This window comes from Mauremys reevesii, linkage group 5 (assembly GCF_016161935.1).
Source record: "Mauremys reevesii isolate NIE-2019 linkage group 5, ASM1616193v1, whole genome shotgun sequence".
NCBI classification, from domain to species: Eukaryota; Metazoa; Chordata; order Testudines; family Geoemydidae; genus Mauremys; species Mauremys reevesii.
Genome location: NC_052627.1, coordinates 92,033,495 through 92,053,848, shown reverse-complemented (window position 1 = coordinate 92,053,848; position 20,354 = coordinate 92,033,495). Strand labels below are relative to the sequence as shown.

The 20,354-nt window shown below is 42.6% G+C and overlaps 1 pseudogene; it reads left to right on the top strand.

Moving 5' to 3' along the window:
- The first annotated feature begins 735 nt into the window (after positions 1-735).
- LOC120406862 lies at positions 736-18,834 on the top strand (annotated as a pseudogene).
- Positions 18,835-20,354: the final 1,520 nt, after the last annotated feature.

The following is a 20,354-nucleotide window of genomic DNA, read 5'->3' as shown; positions in this document are numbered from 1 at the left end:
AAAAGCTTACTTACTTTACAGTAACTGGACTTCTTATGGATGCTTTTGTCCACACAGATCCTATTCTGAGTGGATGTGTTTCATGATAGAAACCTAGAAGGCTACTAGTCTGTTTCCCCAGCCTAGGAAGGACTAATGCCATGCCTAGAGTCTTTTTAGACCATTACTTTAAGCATAATGTAGTCTTCAAATGCAATTAAACAGTTCAACATAATTAGTACATATTAACCTAGTCCTTTCCCCTGAACCTGGATTTTCTGGAGGTACAGGGTGGCCTTTCCCTTCACAACAGCTTTCACAGGATCCACTCTGTTTCTTGCTACTTCTCCTTCAACTGAGCTTTTAGCCCTTTATAGGAATCAGCTGACCCCTTGTCAGATGGATTTGGTAATCCCCTCTCCCTGGCCCAAACACCTGTTTTGTCCATGGACAGGCCTGGCTGGGCGCAGGCTCCTGGCCCTTATATAAAGGAAGACCATGGTGTTACAGAACCCCTCTAACATATGCTACAAATATTGCCTGAGCTCTAGTAGAGTGTACCTTAACTGAATAGGGATGGGGGAGTATGCTCAAAGAATAAGAGACCTTAATATAATTTGAAACCCACATTGATATTCTCTGAGTGGATACTGTCCAATCATCAGATTTACTGCCAAAAACTACAAAAGCTCTGAGACATTTCAAAGGGCTTTGTTCTAGCCAGCAAGAATGACATGGGCATAAGTACACTGAGTCATGAAGCTCAGGAAAACAGAGCGAGGTAAGTGAATAGGGTGGCTTAAATGAAAATCCAAAACAACATTTGGTAAAAAAATTGGGTGTGGTCCTTATGGAAAAATGTATAAGGAGGCTCTGCCATCAAAGCTTGCAAAATTCACTCACTCTGTGAGCTGGAGTGATAGCCGCTAAAAATACTGTCTTTATAGAACAGTGGTTTTGAACCTGTGGCCTGCAGACTGTCTAAGATTTCCAAAGGGGTCTGCACCACCATTTGAAATATTTTAGAGATCTGCAAATGAACAAAGGTTGAAAACCACTGTTATAGAAAGATCATACATAGAACAGGATAATAAAGGTTTCAAAGGAGGGTCCATTAAAGTTATTAATACCACATTCATATCTCAGATAGGAAAGGAATCTCTGAATGGTGAAAACAAATGAAACCATCCCTTTAAAAACTGGAAACCAGAGTTGAGAGGGGCAGGGAGAACTGAATGACCTTTGATCTGAGGGTGGAATGCACAAAAAGCTGCCGCATGCACCTTAATGGAGTGATTGACAGACCAGAATGTTTCAAGGATAACAGGTGGTCCAGAATAGCTGAGAAGAGTCCTCTTGCTGAATAAGTTTCTGGTTAGAGCATATTGAAAAATGCCTCCACTTAGCCATATATGATTGTCTTATAGAGATTTTCCTACTATCAATAAAGGCTTCTGGAACAGCTGAACAGGGTTCTTGAACAGTTTCAGGTTAGCTGAATCTTTGACCCCCTTTGTGGTCTTCCTCAAGGGCACCCACTTAAGATTTCAGGCTTCCTAGCCATCATTTCTCTTGGGTGAAGACCCAAGTCTCCCTCATGACGGGGATTTAGGCTTGCAGTCCTCTGCACCTCATTGTGACTTCTCCAACAGCTCTGAATGGGGTCCAGTCACTGTGGTTAACCTTTCTTCAGGGACTACAACAGTGTACACCAGTTACCGACCAGCCTTCATAAAGCAAAGTGCTTTTTATTTTTAGAGCAAAAACATTACAGAGAAAAATAATAAATAAATGAAACTGCACATATGCTAAAACTTTACCAGACATCACACCCAACTTCAACAGAGGGCTGTGGTAGGTATTAGTTTCTCACATACCTCTACTGAATTGTATGGTCTTGAAACAAAACCAGACACGAACAGAAACAACCTTGGGGCATTTCAGCTCTCTCTTTATACAGCTCTTTATCCTCTTTGGGCCTTTGTCTTTGGACTTCTTTAACAAGTAATCGCCAATCAGTGGCCCTCTTCTCTGGGTGAAGCTTTAAAGGGCTTTTGGGGTGGGGATATGCATGTTGTTGTTTTTTGGCATAAACAGATTTGGAGAATTTGCTTTAACCTCACTTCAGGGATTCCCTAAAAAACCCACTTACCATTTAGTGTGACAGAAGTCCATGCCTGTGTGGCACGTTTCAGTGTAGTCTTTTGAACTAGTTACACTTCCCAGCACTCACACCTGACACACCAGTGAACAGTTCTTTTCATGCAAAGTCCACCAGATGGCTTCCATGCTGTCAAGTGTAGATATTTTTGGGTCTGGGTAAAGTACTAGGCTCTGGTTTTGAGACATTATATTGAAAGGATTGGAAGCCAACAAGATGGGTGGGTTGAAAGGTGTTTTAGATCAGAAACCCAGAACAGATGAGGCCAAACAGAAGCTCTTAATATCACCTTGTCCTGGGGAATTAAAGGGATGGGGGGAAAGACATATAAGATGCTTTGATCCCATTGAAATGAGAGATTCTACTAGAACTCAGGGATATGGGAGAGTCAGGTTCAAGTCCCTGATCCCATTAATATTTATTTATACAAAGTGGAATAGCACCAACAGGAGAGATTGAGAGACCCACTCCAGTAGAGCCAATAGGTTAGGGCACTTTCATGGGAGGTGGGAGACTGGGATTCAAGTCCCCTCTGATCTGAAGCAGGAACAGGGATTTGAAGCTGAGTCGTCACATACTGGGTGGGTGCCCTGACCACTGGGCTTATGGCTATATGGGGGTGAGGGGTCTCTGTCCCTCTCTAGGTTTTGTGGGTGTGTGGTGTGATTTGTTTTGTTTGACAAGAAAGGCCTGTCCTAGCATTAATCTGTGAGCTGGGGTAGAACGGCCTAATCCCCTCTTCGAACAGTGGGTCTCCTCTTCAAGAGATAGCTGGAAGGTCTGCTTCCCCCTCTGTTTAAAGTGTAAATTCATCTTTGCTAAGGGGCACAGAAGCCAGCTATTGCCTATGCATAATGGATGCAAATCTTGCAGCTCAAATCACATATAAAAATATAGCAGAGGGGATGACTTAACTTTCAAAACACGTTTTAAATCAGTGATACTCAGACTTTAGTGGTTCAGGAACCAAATTAGTCATCAACATTACCCAAAAAAGCCATAGTAGAGTGAAATCATTGTTCATTTACTGTGGTACTATATATTCATACTTATACAGTATGATGGGGAAATATTAAGTGTGTGTGTGTAAATGTTATTCTGGCAGAAAATAAGTTAACTTAATTGGTTAATAACATAGTAAAAGCATCCTGATTGGTTAATAACTTTGGTTAATAATTCAGTCACCCAGTGTTTTAATATCATGTGCTGCAAAGAGTCGCAGGAGACACATTAAAGAGCCACTTGCGGCTCTCAAGCCTCAGTCTGAGTATCACTGTTTTAGGCCCTTGTATTGAAATCTGATGCTACATTAGTTTTAATAATTAGCTAAGCTATTCTTTGGTTACAAGTACAGAAATATAAATACTGTACAGTCAATTACGGTTTATTCAGTTAAACAGTTGCTCTCAGGTAGACCAAAATTGAAATATATTTGATCCTAATGTACATGGTAAAATGAATTGTGTACAGTTGGGAGGCTCATTTTAAAAATAGCTGGTAATGTGAATATTTAATCACATCATCTGATGTGTTGCATAATTTAGTACATCAGTTAGCACTTTCAGCAGAAAAGTATTCAGTAATATTTTTATCATATGTTAATCCAGACAGAACTAAAATGAATGAAAAGGATTGATGTCTTGGTTATAGCATGACAAGCTCCATTCTTAACTTGCCCTGTTTTCAGTCAATTTCTTGGATTAGGTAGTAAATGTTTTTTAGCCATTTTGGGATAAGCATGCATCCAGGTTTAATAGAAATTTGTAATTTGCCCTGTGCGCTTTTACAAATTCCTCAAGGGGGCAACAATTGTTTAAAAGACTGCTTATAATCCCTGACTCCATTACAAGTTCATTTGCTGGGGCTATGTCTGCTCTCTCTATTGTTTGTCTGACTGTGGAGGTGATTCATGTTCGCCAAGCCCTTAAATAGATTCATGTCTTCTCCTGGATTCTCTCCTTTCCCAGGCAGTAGATGTTTCCTAAATGCCTTTTTTTCCAGCTTCAGCTGACCTAAAGTTTGGGAACTTCAATGTGTGATCAGCGCTGGGTCAATACTGTTTTTTTTCCCCTTCCACAAATATTTGTTCAAATTTTAAAATGGATTTGCTTCAGCCAGGTTCACACGCCTTTGGTGTTTGCTTTCCATGAACATTTGGGCAAGTGCATTTCATTATACTTCCCTGGAACTGGGCAAGCTGGCGGTTCTCATATCATTCAGGATAAAAAGCTGTATTTTTACAGCTTTACAATGTTACTTTTTTCTACACCTGTGCATCTTCTTACCCCCACCATTCCTTTGAAGGAAGATCATCACAACTGAAACAACTGGGGCTACCAGCCCACCTTTGTACACACCCTGTCCAGGTGAAGTTCTATCAATCTTTGCCTGCTGGCCTTGATAACATTGCTTTGTCATGTTAACTGTCTTGACTGAAAGATCACAATTAATCCATCTACCTCTGCTTTTAGATATGCAGGCTTATTTAATTCATTGTTAATGTTTATTCTACCCCCATAGCATTAGGACTCATTGACAGTTTAATTGACTAATTTACAAACCAGGTATAGTGCTTATTACTGTGACCAATCTTGGAGCACACAGAGGGTCCTGAGACAAGTGTTGAATGACCAGAGGTCTTTCTGTGACAGTGTACCCCATAAGGCTTTATGGGGGGGGTGCTTATAAATGTATGTATGATATAACTGGAATAGGGTTTTGCTACATATGCCATGTAACATATCTATGTAAAGGTTATGATCTACTGGTTATGTTCATCCTAGTTGTATGCAGGCACCATTTGTGTGTTCAAAGTTATGAACATTGGCTGTATAATTGCTTGATTTCTAAGTAGCCTTAGTTAGAACATTTGGTCACTTCTTGGGAAAGGAATGTGCAAATTAAGTGCTCAATCAGGAAGTACTTAGACAAAAGAGCTTGGAAGACTCCAATTCACATAAGAAGTCTACCTGAGGAGGTTCAAGGTAGCATGTGGGTAATGGCTGCTACCTGCAAGTCCTGAGTCATGCATGGGCATGTGACTTGCCCATGTGATTCCAAATCTCCATTTTGTGACTGGATTCTACACAGGGTGAGGAGGGGGTCTCCACGCACAAGAGAAAGTCTATTTAAACCCCTGGGAGACCACTCCATTTTGTCTTCAGCTGGCTAAAGAACAAGCCTCTCCACCCCCCAGGATACTTGAAGGAAACTGGAACAAAGGACAGTAACTACAGGGGGTGTGAGTGATTGCTGGACCCAGGCTAAAAGGAGATTAGTCTGTAAAAGGGAGCATTCTGGAACTGGTTAGGACCTTATCTGTATTTAGTTTGATTAGACATAGATTTGCAGATAATATTTTATTTTGCTTGGTGACTTACTTTGTGCTGTCTGTTGCTACTTGGAACCACTTAAATCCTACTTTCTGTATTTAGTCAAATGGATTTATTTGGGTTTAGACCCCATTGGGAGTTGGGCATCTGAGTGTTAAAGACAAGCACACTTCTGTGAGCTGTTTTCAAGTAAATCTGCAGCTTTGGGGCAAGTAATTCAGACTCTGGGTCTTTGTTGGAGCACACGGGAGTGTCTGGCTCACCAAGACAGGGTGGAGGAGTCTTGAGCTGGCAAGGAAAACAGGAGCACAGGTAGTCTTGGCACATCAGTTGGCAGCTCCCAGGAGGGTTTCTGTGATCCAACCCATCACAGTTTCCTCATCTTTTGCTCAGGCAGACACTCATTAACTTAATTTGGAGTTTGCTTGAGTAAAAACTATGTGATGATGCCAGGACTTGACACAATATGTTTTTTTTTTCCTGCTGAATATCTGTTTGGGTATGGAGTCCGGTGGCACCTTAAAGACTAACAGATTTATTTGGGCATAAACTTTTGTGGGTAAAAAACCTCACTTCTTCAGATGCATGGAGTGAAAGTTACAAATGCAGGCATTATATAATGACACATGAAGAGAAGAGAGTTACCTCACAAGTGGAGAACCAGTGTTAACAGGGCCAATTCGATCAGGGTGGATGTAGTCCACTCCCAATAATAGATGAGGAGGTGTCAATTCCAGGAGAGGCAAAGCTGCTTTTGTAATGAGTCAGCCACTCCCAGTCCCTATTCAAGCCCAAATAAATGGTGTTAAATTTGCAAATGAATTTTAGTTCTGCTGTTTCTCTTTGAAGTCTGTTTCTGAAGTTTTTTTGTTCAAGTATGGCTACTTTTAAATCTGTTATAGAATGTCCAGGAAGATTGAAGTGTTCTCCTACTGGCTTTTGTATGTTACCATTCCTGATGTCCGATTTGTGTCCATTTATTCTTTTACATAGGGACTGTCCAGTTTGGCCAATGTACATGGCAGAGGGGCATTTCTGGCACATGATGGCATATATAACATTAGTAGATGTGCAGGTGGATCAGCCCTTAATGGTGTGGCTGATGTGGTTGAGTCCTCTGATGGTGTTGCTACTGTAGATATGGGGACAGAATAGGTTACAAGGTTTGCTACAGTGATTGGTTCCTGGGTTAGTGTTTCTGTGGTGTGGGGTGTAGTTACTGCAGATTATTTGCTTCAGGTTTGGGTATGGATTGTCTACTATATAATCACCAGAAAGTATTAGGAAAATAAGTATTTTCTCATGTTCTCTTGTAAGCTTGCTGTCATTCTGAGAAGAACTTGTCCAAAAAAAAGTATGAGCAAACTGTCCTAAGTTTACAGAACTAGCCCTTTCATATGAGCTAAAGCTAGTGTTCATTGAGGAAAGACACTGATGGCAAAGAGCACAGCACACACATTGCTTTAAGAGTCAGTTGCAAAGCACAGTTCCTCGGAAGCTCTGTGATGTTTTCCTAGTCCATACATCACACATCAATGATGTGTGACTTTGTGAGATAAAGGAAAGGAGACATACTGTTAATCCGTGTAATCAGAAAGAATACACAGGATATTTCTCTTGTACGTTTCCAAACATCTGATGGAAAAGTACAACAGCAGCTTTCTGGCAAACATATTCAATTTGAAATTACTAAAATGCCTGCCACTCATATCTAAGAAACAGAGTTATACACATGCAATCTGCTGGCAGAATTTAATACTATATTTAGTGGCTATATTTCTTGGCTGGCCTGAGATTGTTGTGTGTGATCTTGCATATCATCTCACATTAGTACGTGCTGAAGAAGTAACAATGAACTGGAGGGTTAACCTGTAGATATGCTTGTATATTCTTCTGGGACAATTGCTGGAACAGGTTGTGCCACACGTTTACTGCAAAACTTCTACCTCATGTATTGTCATATATGAGAGAGTATTCTCAAAAAAAACCCCAAAACCCTACTGATTAGAGAGCATGGAAGGCCTGGCACGGGTGTGTTGTGAAAACAAAAAGGTAAATATTCAAACTTTCTTTGATTTGAAAATCAAATTAGAAAAGGTAAGAGGGACTATAGAAATAAAATAGTTTTAGCATGAATCTTGTTCAGGTGAAACTTTATCACCTATTATAATAGCTGAATATTATACAGAGAGATTAATTACCATGGATATTGAGTATAGGTAATACACTTATCACACACAGTTTGCCAACAGCCAGAATTTGAAATTGGGATCCCAGTGAGATGAGTTATTTACTTCATAAATCACACTCACTGGCTCGTTTGTCTTACCCTTGAAGGCAGTTTGAACTCATAGACACGGACATTGATTCTTTTTCTGCTCAATCTTGCTAAACCTTGTACTGCTTTTATGGGTTTGTTTTAAATATCCATAAGAGCATTTAAGATTTTGCTGTGTTTGTTGCTTATTGTAACTGACTTTTTTGGCAACAGGTGCAGCTGTGACTGATGAGGTCTGCTACTGCCAAAAGCAGTTTTAAACCAAGCCTTGAAATATTATATAATGGGCTTGATTATTCTCCCCTCAAAGCACTCAGTGTTGTTGTCATACTCTTAGGGATTAAAATCCCTATAAATCAGTGTGAGCTAATGTCTTAGAACATGGATTGCTAAATCTTTGCAAATATGCTACTATGGTAAGCTGTGCTCCCAAAAAACAAACAACAGATATTGCTTTTATGCCCAGACAATCAACCACCCACCCAACTCTCTCAGTAGTTTTCATAGATCTTTAAGGCCAGAAGGATCCACTAGGGTAATCTAATCTGACCTGCTCCATAATTTATGCCATAAAACTCACTAAATAATTTCTTCATCAACCCCATCATTTCATTTGAGCTAGTGTATCTCTTTTAGAAAGATATACAATGTTGATTCAAAGACTTCAAGTAATGGATGACCTACCACAGACCTAGGTAAGTTATTGCAATTGTTAATTATCCTCACTGTTAAGAATATTCACCTTATTTCTATATGAATTTATCTAGCTTCAGATTCAAACCCTTAGGGGAAAAAGTAGGAATAACTAAATCTGCTAGATTTAAGAGCCATCTACTATCAGAATTTTCTTCCCTGCATAGGTAGTTGTAGACTGATCAAGTCATGTTTTAACCTTATCTTGAATAAACTAAATAGATTCAACTTCTGTTGTCTCACTATAAGGCATGTTTTGCAGATCTTTACTGAACACTCCAATTTCTCAACATCTTTTCTGAAGTGTTGGCACCAGAAATCAACACTGATTTAATAAAGTACAAAGGAAGTGCAGGAAAAAAACAAAGCAAAAGACCACCACAGGTAGGATCCCTCACTACTTTTCCTCATATTCTCCTATGAGGCAATCATGGGAGTCCAGGAGGCACACAAGTCTCCCAGGGTACGTCTACACTACGGGACTATTCCGAATTTGCATAAACCGGTTTTGTAAAACAGATTTTATAAAATCGATTGCGCGCAGCCACACTAAGCACATTAATTCGGTGGTGTGCGTCCGCGGTCCAATGCTAGCGTCGGCTTCTGGAGCGTTGCACTGTGGGTAGCTATTCCCTAGCTATCCCATAGTTCCCGCAGCCTCCCCCGCCGCCCCTTGGAACTTCCGGGTTGAGATCCCAGTGCCTGATGGGGCAAAAATCATTGTCGCGGGTGGTTCTGGGTAAATGTCGTTAGTCACTCCTTCCTCTGGGAAAGCAACGGCAGACAAACATTTTGCGCCTTTTTCCCCTGGATTGCCCTGGCAGATGCCATAGCATGGCAATCATGGAGCTTGTTTTGCCTTTTGTGACTCTCACCGTATGTGTACTAGATGCCGCTCACAGAGGCGATTCAGCAGCGCTACACAGAAGCATGCTTTTGCTTTTGCATGACAGCAGAGATGGTTACCAGCCATATTGCACCATCCAAACCCTTCCATAAATTGGAACTAAGATGATCATGGCTACCAGTCCTTTTGTACCATTTGCTGCTGTCATAAGTGCCCCTGGCTGCTCTTAGCCAGGGGCGCAAAAGCCAAAATTGGGAATGACTCCCTGAGTCAATCCCTCCTTTTTGGTATCTAAAAATAGAATCAGTCCTGCCTAGAATATAGGCAAGTGTACTAGATAACCACTGTATCATAGAACCAGAGAGCACAGCTGCTCTGTGTCAGATCCTGCAGAAATTATGATCTGTATGCTATTCACAGGGGGTGCTCCTGTAACAACACCACCTGTTCATTCCGTTCTTACCCCAGCCTTCCTGGGCTACCATACCATTGTCCCCCCACTTGTGTGATGAAGTAATAAAGAATGCAGGAATAAGACATGGTGACTTGTTAGTGAGAAATGAGTGGAAGGCAGCCTCCAGCTGCTATGATAGTCCAGACAGGACATTAAGCAGTGTGTAGGAGAGAAGCCCAGCATCCCTCTGCTAGTCCAGGGGCAACTGAATCTTTTCTTTACACATGAAGGGTGGGGGCTGATGGAGCTCAGCCCCCTGTTGCTATGATGATGATGGTTACCAGCCATATTGCACCATCCACCACCAGAAAAAATTAGGGCCAGGCGCCCTTGATCGACCTGACGGATGCTAGTCAGCATGGTTACTGCCCCATGTGCCAATAGGCTGATGACGAGGACGGTTACCAGTCCTTTTGTACCATCAGCCACCCATGGCACGGGGGGAGTGTTGATGTTGGTGTTTATGGCTGCAGCATCGTGTCTATCTGCAGCATTCAGTAAAGATAGGGTGACATGTAAAAGAGTCAGAGGATTGTTTTCCCTTTCGCTTCTGGGGGTGTGTGTGGGGGGTGAGTAGATTGCCAAGCTATGCCCTGACCCACTGCGGACACTGTGTTTGACCCTAGAAGCATTTGGAGCTCAGCCAAGAATGCAAATACTTTTCGGAGGCTGCAGGAACTGTGGGATAGCTTCAGTCCTCCAGTCCATGAGCGTCCATTTGATTCTTTGGCTTTCCGTTACGCTTGTCACGCTGCAGTGCGCTGAGTCCCTGCTATGGCGTCTGTCTGGAGATTTTTAAAAAAGGATTCTGAATTTCATCTTCTGTAACGGAGCGCTGATAGAACGGATTTGCCTGCCCTTACAGCGATCACATCCGCATGGTCCATGCTGGAGCTCTTTTTTTATTTTGATTTCGGACTGCATCGCCACCCGTGCTGATCGGAGCTCCACGCTGGGCAAACAGGAAATATTCAAAAGTTCGCGGGGCTTTTCCTGTCTACCTGACCACTGCATCCGAGTTCAGATTGCGGTCCAGAGCGGTCACTGGTGCACTGTGGGATAGCTCCCGGAGGCCAATGCCGTCGATCAGTGTCCACACTAACCCTAATCCGATATGTTAATACCGATACTAGCGTTACTCCTCTCGTTAGGGAGGAGTATAGAAACCGGTTTAAAGAGCCATTAAAATCGATATAAGGTGCCTCCTAGTGTGGACGGTTGTGGCGTTAAATCGGTTTTACGCTCCTAAAACCGGTTTAAACGCCTAGTGTAGACCAGGCTCCAGTGTCAGCGCCTCCATTTCTGCCTCACTGCAGACATATTAGGAGTTAGTTCCACCACTGCCATTCCTCTATTCATTTTAGACCTTTCAGGAGCTACAAGGAGAAAGCTCACCCATCCCTTTGGGAATCACCAGTGAAGTTATTATTTTCCTAAGCATCCTCCCCTACTTGTTTATCCATCTCAAGTTGTCCTCTCCAACATCCTCAGCTTACCACCAGCCTTTGGTTTTAGCCCCCTTAAGTGGAACTGGAATATTGACCCTTGTATGCCTATGCCAGGCACAGACTAGAGAATAGATAATGTAACTCTGATTTAAAAAAAAAAAAAGCTCCAAAGGTGATCCTGGCAGTTACAGGCCAGTAAGCCTAACTTCAGTACCAGGCAAATTGGTTGAAACAATAGCAAAGACGGAATCAGACACATAGATGAACATGTGTTGGGGAAGAGTCAACAAGCCCTTTTTAAAGGGAAATCGTGCTTCACCAATCTATTAGAATTCCCTGAGGGGGTCAACAAACATGTGGAAAAGTGAGATCCAGTGGATATAGTGTATTTGGATTTTCAGAAAGCTATTGACAAGGTCCCACAGCAAAGGCTCTTAAGCAAAGTAAAGAGTCATGGGATAAAAGGAAATGTCCTCCCATGGATCAGTAACTGGTTAAAAGATAGGAAACAAAGGGTAGGAATAAATGGACAGAGGTGAACAGCGGGGTTCCCCAAGGATCTGTACTGGGACTTGTAATGTTAAATATTTTCATAAATGATCTGGAAAAGGGGTTGAACAGCAAGGTGGCAAAGTTTGCAAACAATACAAAATTACTAAGCTAAGCCCAAAGCTTACTGAAAAGATACAAAGGGATCTCACTAAACTGAGACTGGGAAGCAAAATGGCAGATGAAATTCATTGTTGCTAAGTGCAAAGTAATGCACATTGGGGAAAAAAATAATCCCAACTATATGTAAGCAGAGTCAGGATGAGCCCTACCCTGACATCTGGTGGTACATTATGAGGAGTGGGCAAAGGAATTTTAGGAATGTGCATTTGCATTGGTAAACTCACACATAGCAGCATACACAGCAGCAGCATGGGATTTTTATTTTCACATGGAATCCCCCATTTTTTTATTGGGGCAGGAAGGAAGGAAAAAAGGGCTGTAATTATGTGAATGAGGATGAGAAAGACTGAGACAGAAATGATGACAAATGAATCAACCTACATTAAAATAGACAAGGGACACAGGTTCAGGGGGGGAAGGGGGGAGAGAGGCTGGGGGCTGGGGAGGGGCTGTGTGTGTGTGTGATGGTATGCCCCTTTTGAGGCCTGGCCTCTCCTCCCTCCTCTCTCCTCTCCTCTCCACTGTTAAAGAGCAGAGCCCAATTTGAATCCTTTTAGGAGTCCTGAGCTGCTGACCTGAATGAATTGGGCTCCATGTGGCAGTGGGTGGTCCTACTACAAGAAATCATCAAAAACTAAAGCTGCTACTACTAAAAGCTAAGATCTGCTGTGTTAAGAGTAAGAGTGAGAAGATGGAGATCAGAGCAGAAGATCTATCAGCAGGCAGCAGCAGGCCAGTCTGGAGCAGCCAGGAGCACAGTGAGCAGTGGTGCGTTGTGGGGGTGGGGTCTGCTGTGGGGGGGGGACTGGTGGAGGGGTCGGGTGGGTGGGGTGGGGTGAAGCTGGGGTGGGTGGGGCAGCAGAGGGTGAGGCTGAAGCAGAGCAGGGGCTCCTGGCGGGGGGCAGTCCCTGGCCCCACCCCTGTGTGTGACCCCCTGTGTGTGTGACCCCCTGGGTTCCACCCTGGGTGGAAAAGGTTTTGAACTAACTTGGCTTGACTGGACTGGGGAGACTGAGACTTTTGACTGGCTTTTGTTGTTGTTGGACTTTGGTGATGAAGGACTTGAAAGACAGACAGTGGAAACTTTGTTTTTGTGTTTTTTTGTGTTGTGTAGTATTTGTTGTGTCTGTGGTTGATCCCTGCTTTGTGCCACCTTTTTTCCTATTTTAAGCCCTTTATTTTACACCTTCTTACTTCCTGCTTTGCAGTGGTTAGGGGTGCCTGGGTAGAGGGGGGGTAGGTTGAGTGGTGTCCAGGGGGTGGGGGTGCTGCATTGTTTTGTTTGTGTTAACCCTGGATAACCCTGGATACTGAAACCGGCCCTTGTGGGCAGAAGGGTTACATATACATATAAAATGATGGGGTCTAAATTAGCTGTTAACACTCAAGAAAGATCTTGAAGTCATCATGGATGGTTCTCTGAAAACATCTTCTCACCATGCAGTGGCAGTCAAAAAAGCTGACAATGTTAGGAACCATTAGGAAAGGGAGAGACAATACAACAGAAAATATCATAATGCCACTATATAAATCCATGGTATGCCCACATGCAGTTATGGTCACCCCATCTCAAAAAAGATATTAGAATTGGAAAAGGTACAGAGAAGGGCAACAAAAATGATTAGGGATATGGAACAGCTTCCATATGAGGAGAGATTAAAAAGACTGGGATTGTTCAGCTTAGAAACGAAGTGACTAAAGGGGGATATGATAGGCTATAAAATCATGAATGGTGTGTAGAAAGTGAACAGGCAAGTGTAATTTACCCCTTCACCTAACATAAGAACCACGGGTCACCCAATGAAACAAATAGGCAGCAGGTTTAAAACAAACAAAGGAAAGTTCTTCACACAACACACAGACAACCTGTGGAAATTCTTGCTGGGGATGTTGTGAAGCCAAAAATATAACTGGATTAAAAAAATAATTAGATAAATTCATGGAGAATAAGTCCATCAACGGCTATTAGCCAAGATGGCCAGGGGCACAACCCCATGCTCTGGGTGTCCTGAACCTCTGACTGCCAGAAATTGGGACTGGATGACAAGGGATGGACCACTCAATAATTGTCCTGGTCTTTTCATTTCTTCTGAAGAACCTGGCACTGGCCACTGCCAGAAGACAGGATACTAGACTAGATGGACTGTTGGTGTACCCAGCATGGCCATTCTTGTGTTCTTATGCAGTAGCCTTTGGCACCTTGAAGGGGCTCTGACGTAGGGCAGCATTGTCTCTGTTTACTTCCTCCCGCCTATACTGTTGCAGAGGCATTGCATCCAGGCTCAGGGTAGACTCCAGATTCACTGGTCCCTACTCCTCTCCTTGCCCACACACTGTGTACATGATGGCATTCCATGAACAGTTGTACATCACGCACATCACAAGGCACCTACAACTGTACGAGACCTATAGCAGCCATTTTGGTTGGGGTGGGTGGGGAGGAATAGGAAACCTAGTGGAAAAAAGAGTGAGAATTCATAAGGTTAGAATAGCAGGACAAAAGCCAGAGACAAGGTAGGTGCGCTTTACAGACCCATTTCCCTATACTGGCTAAGACCCAAGAAAGAACTCTTTAGTGAATGTTTATCCTCCTATCCTGACTATTTCTCCAGTCCCTAGTGTTGCGGTGATGGAGGTTGGGCCAAATTCATTGTGATTGTCCCCCAGTGCCACCATGGGAGTAGAGATCCACCTTGCAACTGGATATACAGAGGCAGTGCTAGCTGATTGGGGGCCCCCCATACACAACACTAAAAAGCCAACAGTGGGCTGATCGGGACCCTAAACAACTGCTTAGTCTGCTTATGTCTACCGCAAGCTCTGTGGATATAGGACTTTTGGGAGAGGCCTCTAGGAAAGTTGCTTCCAGCTCTTCATGACACATTTTGCAAGAATCACAGGCACTGAGTGAGTAAGCAAGGATGGAAGACACATGACAGCTATGAAGATTTTTCCTCATTGATATGTAAGGAAGGTTATGTGAATCTGAATTTTAGATCAACAGCCATGCCTTCAAATAGCTGTTATGGGATTTTTTTTTGTATTGATTGTCTCAAAGTTACTGAATTTTTGCTAGTGCTGCAGCTGACTATATGTGATCAGTGAAAGTTGAAACTGCTGCTTGCCATAGATGTCCATTCAGTAAGCATTCTCTGTAATACAGCAAAGTCCAGAGGCTTGAATTTTTCTATCAGGGAAGTGTATGTCAATCCTGACCTGAGGCCTGTGGTATTCTCTCCAGAAAATTAGGTTCTCAGACGTCTCTTGCAACAGTGCCTCAGCCTCATGTGGTAAAGATCACCCTGGCAGTTCAGCTCAGCTCATTTTATAGAAAGGAATTACCCATAATCCTTCACTGATAAAGATTGAAAAAAAATCAAGAATAGAATGGCCACCCACTCCTAGACTACATTTCCCAGAATACCACAAAGGGGATAATGCTTCTTTATCTCACAACATGTAATAAGGAGGAAACCATTAATGTGTGAGGTGCTCAGATAATGTAGTGACAAGTGTCAAAAAAGAGTCAATAACTAGATTATAAAACCACCATTTGGCACCCTAAAAGATAACTAATTATTTAATGGCATCTATTACGTTAGCTTCCAGAGGTCCCACGATTAGGGATTCTATGGTGCTGGGCACTGTATAAACATAGAGGGAGACAGAAGAGTTTACAATCTAAGAAGACTAAAATCTGTAGGTATTCACCTAAAACCACCAGTTATTTTCACAATCACAATCACCAATATCAGTAGGACAGTAACCAGTGATCTGAAGAAAGGCTCCATTTTCCTTCACACATCCAGTCCCCATAACTGAGGTTTATCATTTAGCATTAACCCTCAGTTAGTAAGCTAGTATGTGTACTGACAAAGTGAATATGAGAAGGGTTCCAAATACAGGCCAAGGGGAAAGTTATTGTTTAACCTAATGCATATCCTCTTTGAAGCTCCTCGTGTAACAGCCACCTTTCATTCATGAAGAGTGCTGGAGCAATGAAACAGATAGTGGAAACAAGAGAAGCCTTTGCCCAAAACAAAGTCATGTGCAAGGCTGGAGTAGGAGTTGGGCCATGCAGCCCAAGAATGTTCTGTGATCTGGTAAACTCAGGGAAGGGGTTTGATTGGATTGGAGCACTGTGAAAGAAGCAGCAAGAAACACCACAGAAGCCAACAGAGACAACAGAAAGCCAAGACCTAACACAACAAACACTGTGAACGTGTCACTGAGAAGAATCCGAGAGAGAGCAAACAGTTTGGGCCGAGTACTGACTGAACGAGGCACAGAAACGCTCTCATTTGATTCCTGCTGAAGTCAGGTATAGAAGACTTTATATATTTTTGTAAACAAACAGGATTGAATCAAAGAAATACCTGCCTCTATCATCAATTTCTCCTCCTAATGCAAACAACTTGCAGGTTCCCACATTCTGGCTAACCACTCAGGTCAAAAGAAGCAACAATAGCCAAAGGCAGCCAGCGGGCAGACCAGATGTCACTGAACAGTGAACTGTGCAATACAAAACAATTAGATATTTTCCAGCTTCAGTTATTGCCCTTATTTTACAAACTATTTCTTCTAGGTTTAGGGCCTTTTCTCACTGCAAATATTTCCTTTGTTATTCTATTTGTTGAATTTGGGTTCTTATACTGTATTCATCACCATGATATCAAGTTACCTTCTAGTGGTACTTCAGGTAATGTGACTGGCAGCATTCATATCTGCTCTTCCCATCTCTGTTCTTCATCCCAAAGGCAAAAATAGGAAGTAGGAGGGAGCTACATTGCAGAGCTGAGTTAATAGCTGAAGATACAAAAAAAGTTGCCGGTAAAAAGAGAAAAAAGAGTCAGTTAAGATTAGAGTTCTACATCGTTCTCTTTTACCTTTGTATACACCATCAAGTTGATCCCCCTGGTTGAATTAAATGGGAGCTATGTTTTTTACTGACTCTCTTGAATTGGACCTGGGTTGTCAGACAGGAATTGTTGATTAGGTTGGGGCCGGGGTGGTTATCTCATGGCTGAACAGAGAGAAGCAGGCAGTCTACAGCAGACAGACTACTGCTGGCTTGAGAGGGGACGTTGTGCTGAGAAAACTGGCAGGAGGAGAGAGGGTTTATCGGCACCTCACTCAGTTCCCCTCCAGACCAGGTGCACTGCCATGGGTTTAGGAGGTGGCTCCTAGAAGAAGAGGAAGGACTGTGCCTGCATCCTGCCCTCCTCATGCTGTACCAGCAGGGCTAGCCTACGAGGGCAGAATGAGCCAGCATTGGCACAAGATTGCAGCTGGAGACATTGAGTGTATAATGTCAGCCAGCAGATGCTGCTGTGCAGCACTCTTTCAACCTGAATGCAACAACCTGAGGCAATGGCTGAAGTTGCTACCAGCCTACTGAGCAAATACCTGGCTGTCCATTGGCTATGTTGGGCCTGACCAACAGTAAAAACAGTCTCTCATATGCATATCATACAAACCCACAGAACATTCAGGCTTCATGATTAAGCAGAAAAATTAAGAAACCCAGGGTTGCATTTGCAGCCTTAACTCTGCCCCCTTGTGCATAGACACTACAAGGTCAGATTTAATTATACTGTTCCTCAGGGTATGTCTACAGTACCCGTCGGATTGGCAGGTAGCGATCGGTTTATTGGGGATCGATATATCGCGTATCATCTAGACTTGCTATATCGATCCCCGAACGTGCGCCCGTCAACTCTGGAACTCCACCAGGGCGAGCGGTGGTAACGGAGTCGACAGGGGGAGCCGCGGATGTCAATCCCGCGCCGTGAGGACGGGAGGTAAGTCGGAATAAGATACTTCGACTTCAGCTATGCTATTCCCGTAGCTGAAGTTGTATATCTCTCATCGACCCCTGCCCCTAGTGTAGACCAGGCCTACGATAAAGAAAATATAAGGAACTATACTGCATTGTCTACAGCATTAGACACATGCTTTAGGTCCATAGCACCTTAGGAAGCCCACAGAAGGGAGCCTTTCTCACATGCACTCCACAGCTGGCAATGCTCTCTCTTCCACAGCTGGCCTTCTAATCTACTAGTGATCCAGCTCCGAGTCAAACTATTCCCTCTTATATTCACAGAGGGAACATATTCAAATCCTGTTTTTCTATTTGTTCTGGTGACAACAAGCACTTTTGTAACTTGATGAAATATCAAAACGTATAGCCACTCTGACTAAAGGCTAAGCCAATACATCAAGGCTATGGCTCATGAGCAGCAGCTGTTAAATTCTTGACAAACAGCTCCTAGTTTTTCTCTGATTTGAAAAGGTCATGTATCAAGCTATGAGTACTTATGCTTTTGTTCTCTCATCTGCGGATGGTTAGAGAGAGGAATCCTGAACTATTTGAGAGGTTTTTTTTTAAACAAATACACACTATTTAGAAAAAGAAATATTACATGGTCACTGCTCTTCTTCTCTCATGCAACCCTACTGACTCCAATGGGGCTGCATAGGTATCTCTGACAGCAGAATTCAACTCTGTTTTCAGATGCTTTTTCTGTTTGTGTTTCTGTGAACAGTGGTGGCTGTGGTGAAGAAGTGTCGCAACCTTGGGCTGAGGGAAACAAGATGGCAAAGTGAGGGCTAAGGCAAAGTCTCGTTCATCTTGGGCTGGCTTGCAGTTCCCGGTGGGCCATGTTCATTGGCTTCTCTAGAATGATAATTATGCTGAGCGAGTTGGAGCTGGAGCCCCTGTCTATATGGCTGCCATCTTAGAATATCTGACTGCTGAAGTCCTCGAGTTGGCTGGCAACACTGCTCGGGATAAAAAAAACAAAAACAAAAACCCAGGATCAGCCCCCATCTGCAGCTCGCCATTCGTAATGACGAGGAGCTCAACAAGCTACTGGGGAAAGTCACTATCTCTCAAGGGGTTGTTCTGCCCAACATCCAGGATGTGCTGCTGCCTAAGAAAACCAAAAGTCATAAAGCCAAGAGCAACTAAAAGTGACCTAGAGGAAACAAAAATCCAAATCTGTGCTTAAAATATATATTTTTAAATAGAGCATTGGTACAGAGCTTCAGTTCTGGTAATGCTATCTTCTTGTAGTTAGTGCTATGTTTTCCCAAACACACAAAGCCAAAGAAGTATCTCTCACACTAGATCTCTCTATCTAGGTGTAACATAGTACCTATTTCCAAGGCATAAGAACAATGCCCAAGAATTCTACAGGGTATGTGAGAGATATAGCTTGCTCATGCTTCACTCTTTCTTCTATCTACCAACGATTGGACTTTTTGTTTTTAGCTATAGGCGGAAGGCTCAGCTGAAGAGTTTTGAAGGAACTCTGGTTCCTGGACGTCCTCATCTCTTCCAGATGTATGTGCCAGTGTGACGTTATCTAATAAAATATAACCTGTAGATCATTGTTGCTACCACTGCTAGATAATTGCAACAAATCTTGTACAAAATGTGGCATGTAAGATGTCTATGGAAAAGTTATGATTAGCGGAATATGATTATGCTATTTGTATGCATGTATCATTTGTGTATCTGAATTTATGAGTATTGGCTCTATACCTGAATTTCTAATGTATTTGCTTCTGGGAAACACAACAAGGTGTTTAGCCAGGAAATTGTGAAGGAACTATTCAAATACAATAGCTCATCAAGGAACACTTAACTCACAATGGACCATGGGAGACGCTTATCTACGACTAAGTGAAGTCATGCATGGACATGTGACTTGACCATGTGACTCCAAACTCCATCTTTTACCTGTACTTTTCCACAGTCAGAACAATGGAATTCTCTTCCCTTGAGAGAAGCTATAAAATACACTGGAAACACCTTTGTTTTGCCTCTTTCCTGCTCAAACCTCTGGACTGTGGACTAATAGGAGCATTCCAACCAAGGGACTGAGGACCTTCCAATGATTTGGAAGCAACCAGAGACTTGACTTAAGCCAGCAGTTCATTCCATCACTGCTACAAGCCTGAACCAAGAACTTTGCAATTATTATATGCATTTGATTCCTATAACGAATTTTAAGTCTCACCTTTCTTTCTTTTTATAAATAAATCTTTAGATTTTAGATACTAAAGGATTGGCAACAGCATGAATATTGGGTAAAATCTGAGTTATATATTGACCTGGCTAAGTGGTTGGTCCTTTGGGATCAGAAGAACATTTCATTTGATGAAACTGGTTGTAAAGAACCACTCATCTTAAAGTCTAGTGTTTTTCGTGATGAAATAAGGACTGGAATGCCTAAGGAAACTGGTGTTCTGATTTCTTGTTAGCCAGTTTGGTGAAACAGAAGTTTACTTTTGTTGCTGGTTTGGTATATCTTAAGGGAGAATAACCACCAATTGTGGGGTGTATCTGCCCTATTTCTCAGCAGTTTGTCCTGAATTTGATATTCTCAGTTATGACTCATGGAGGCATGGTGACAGCCAATCACAAAGAAGATCTCTTTAATTTGAAGTGGAAAGCTAACAGTAAACAAAGAACTAATATAAAAT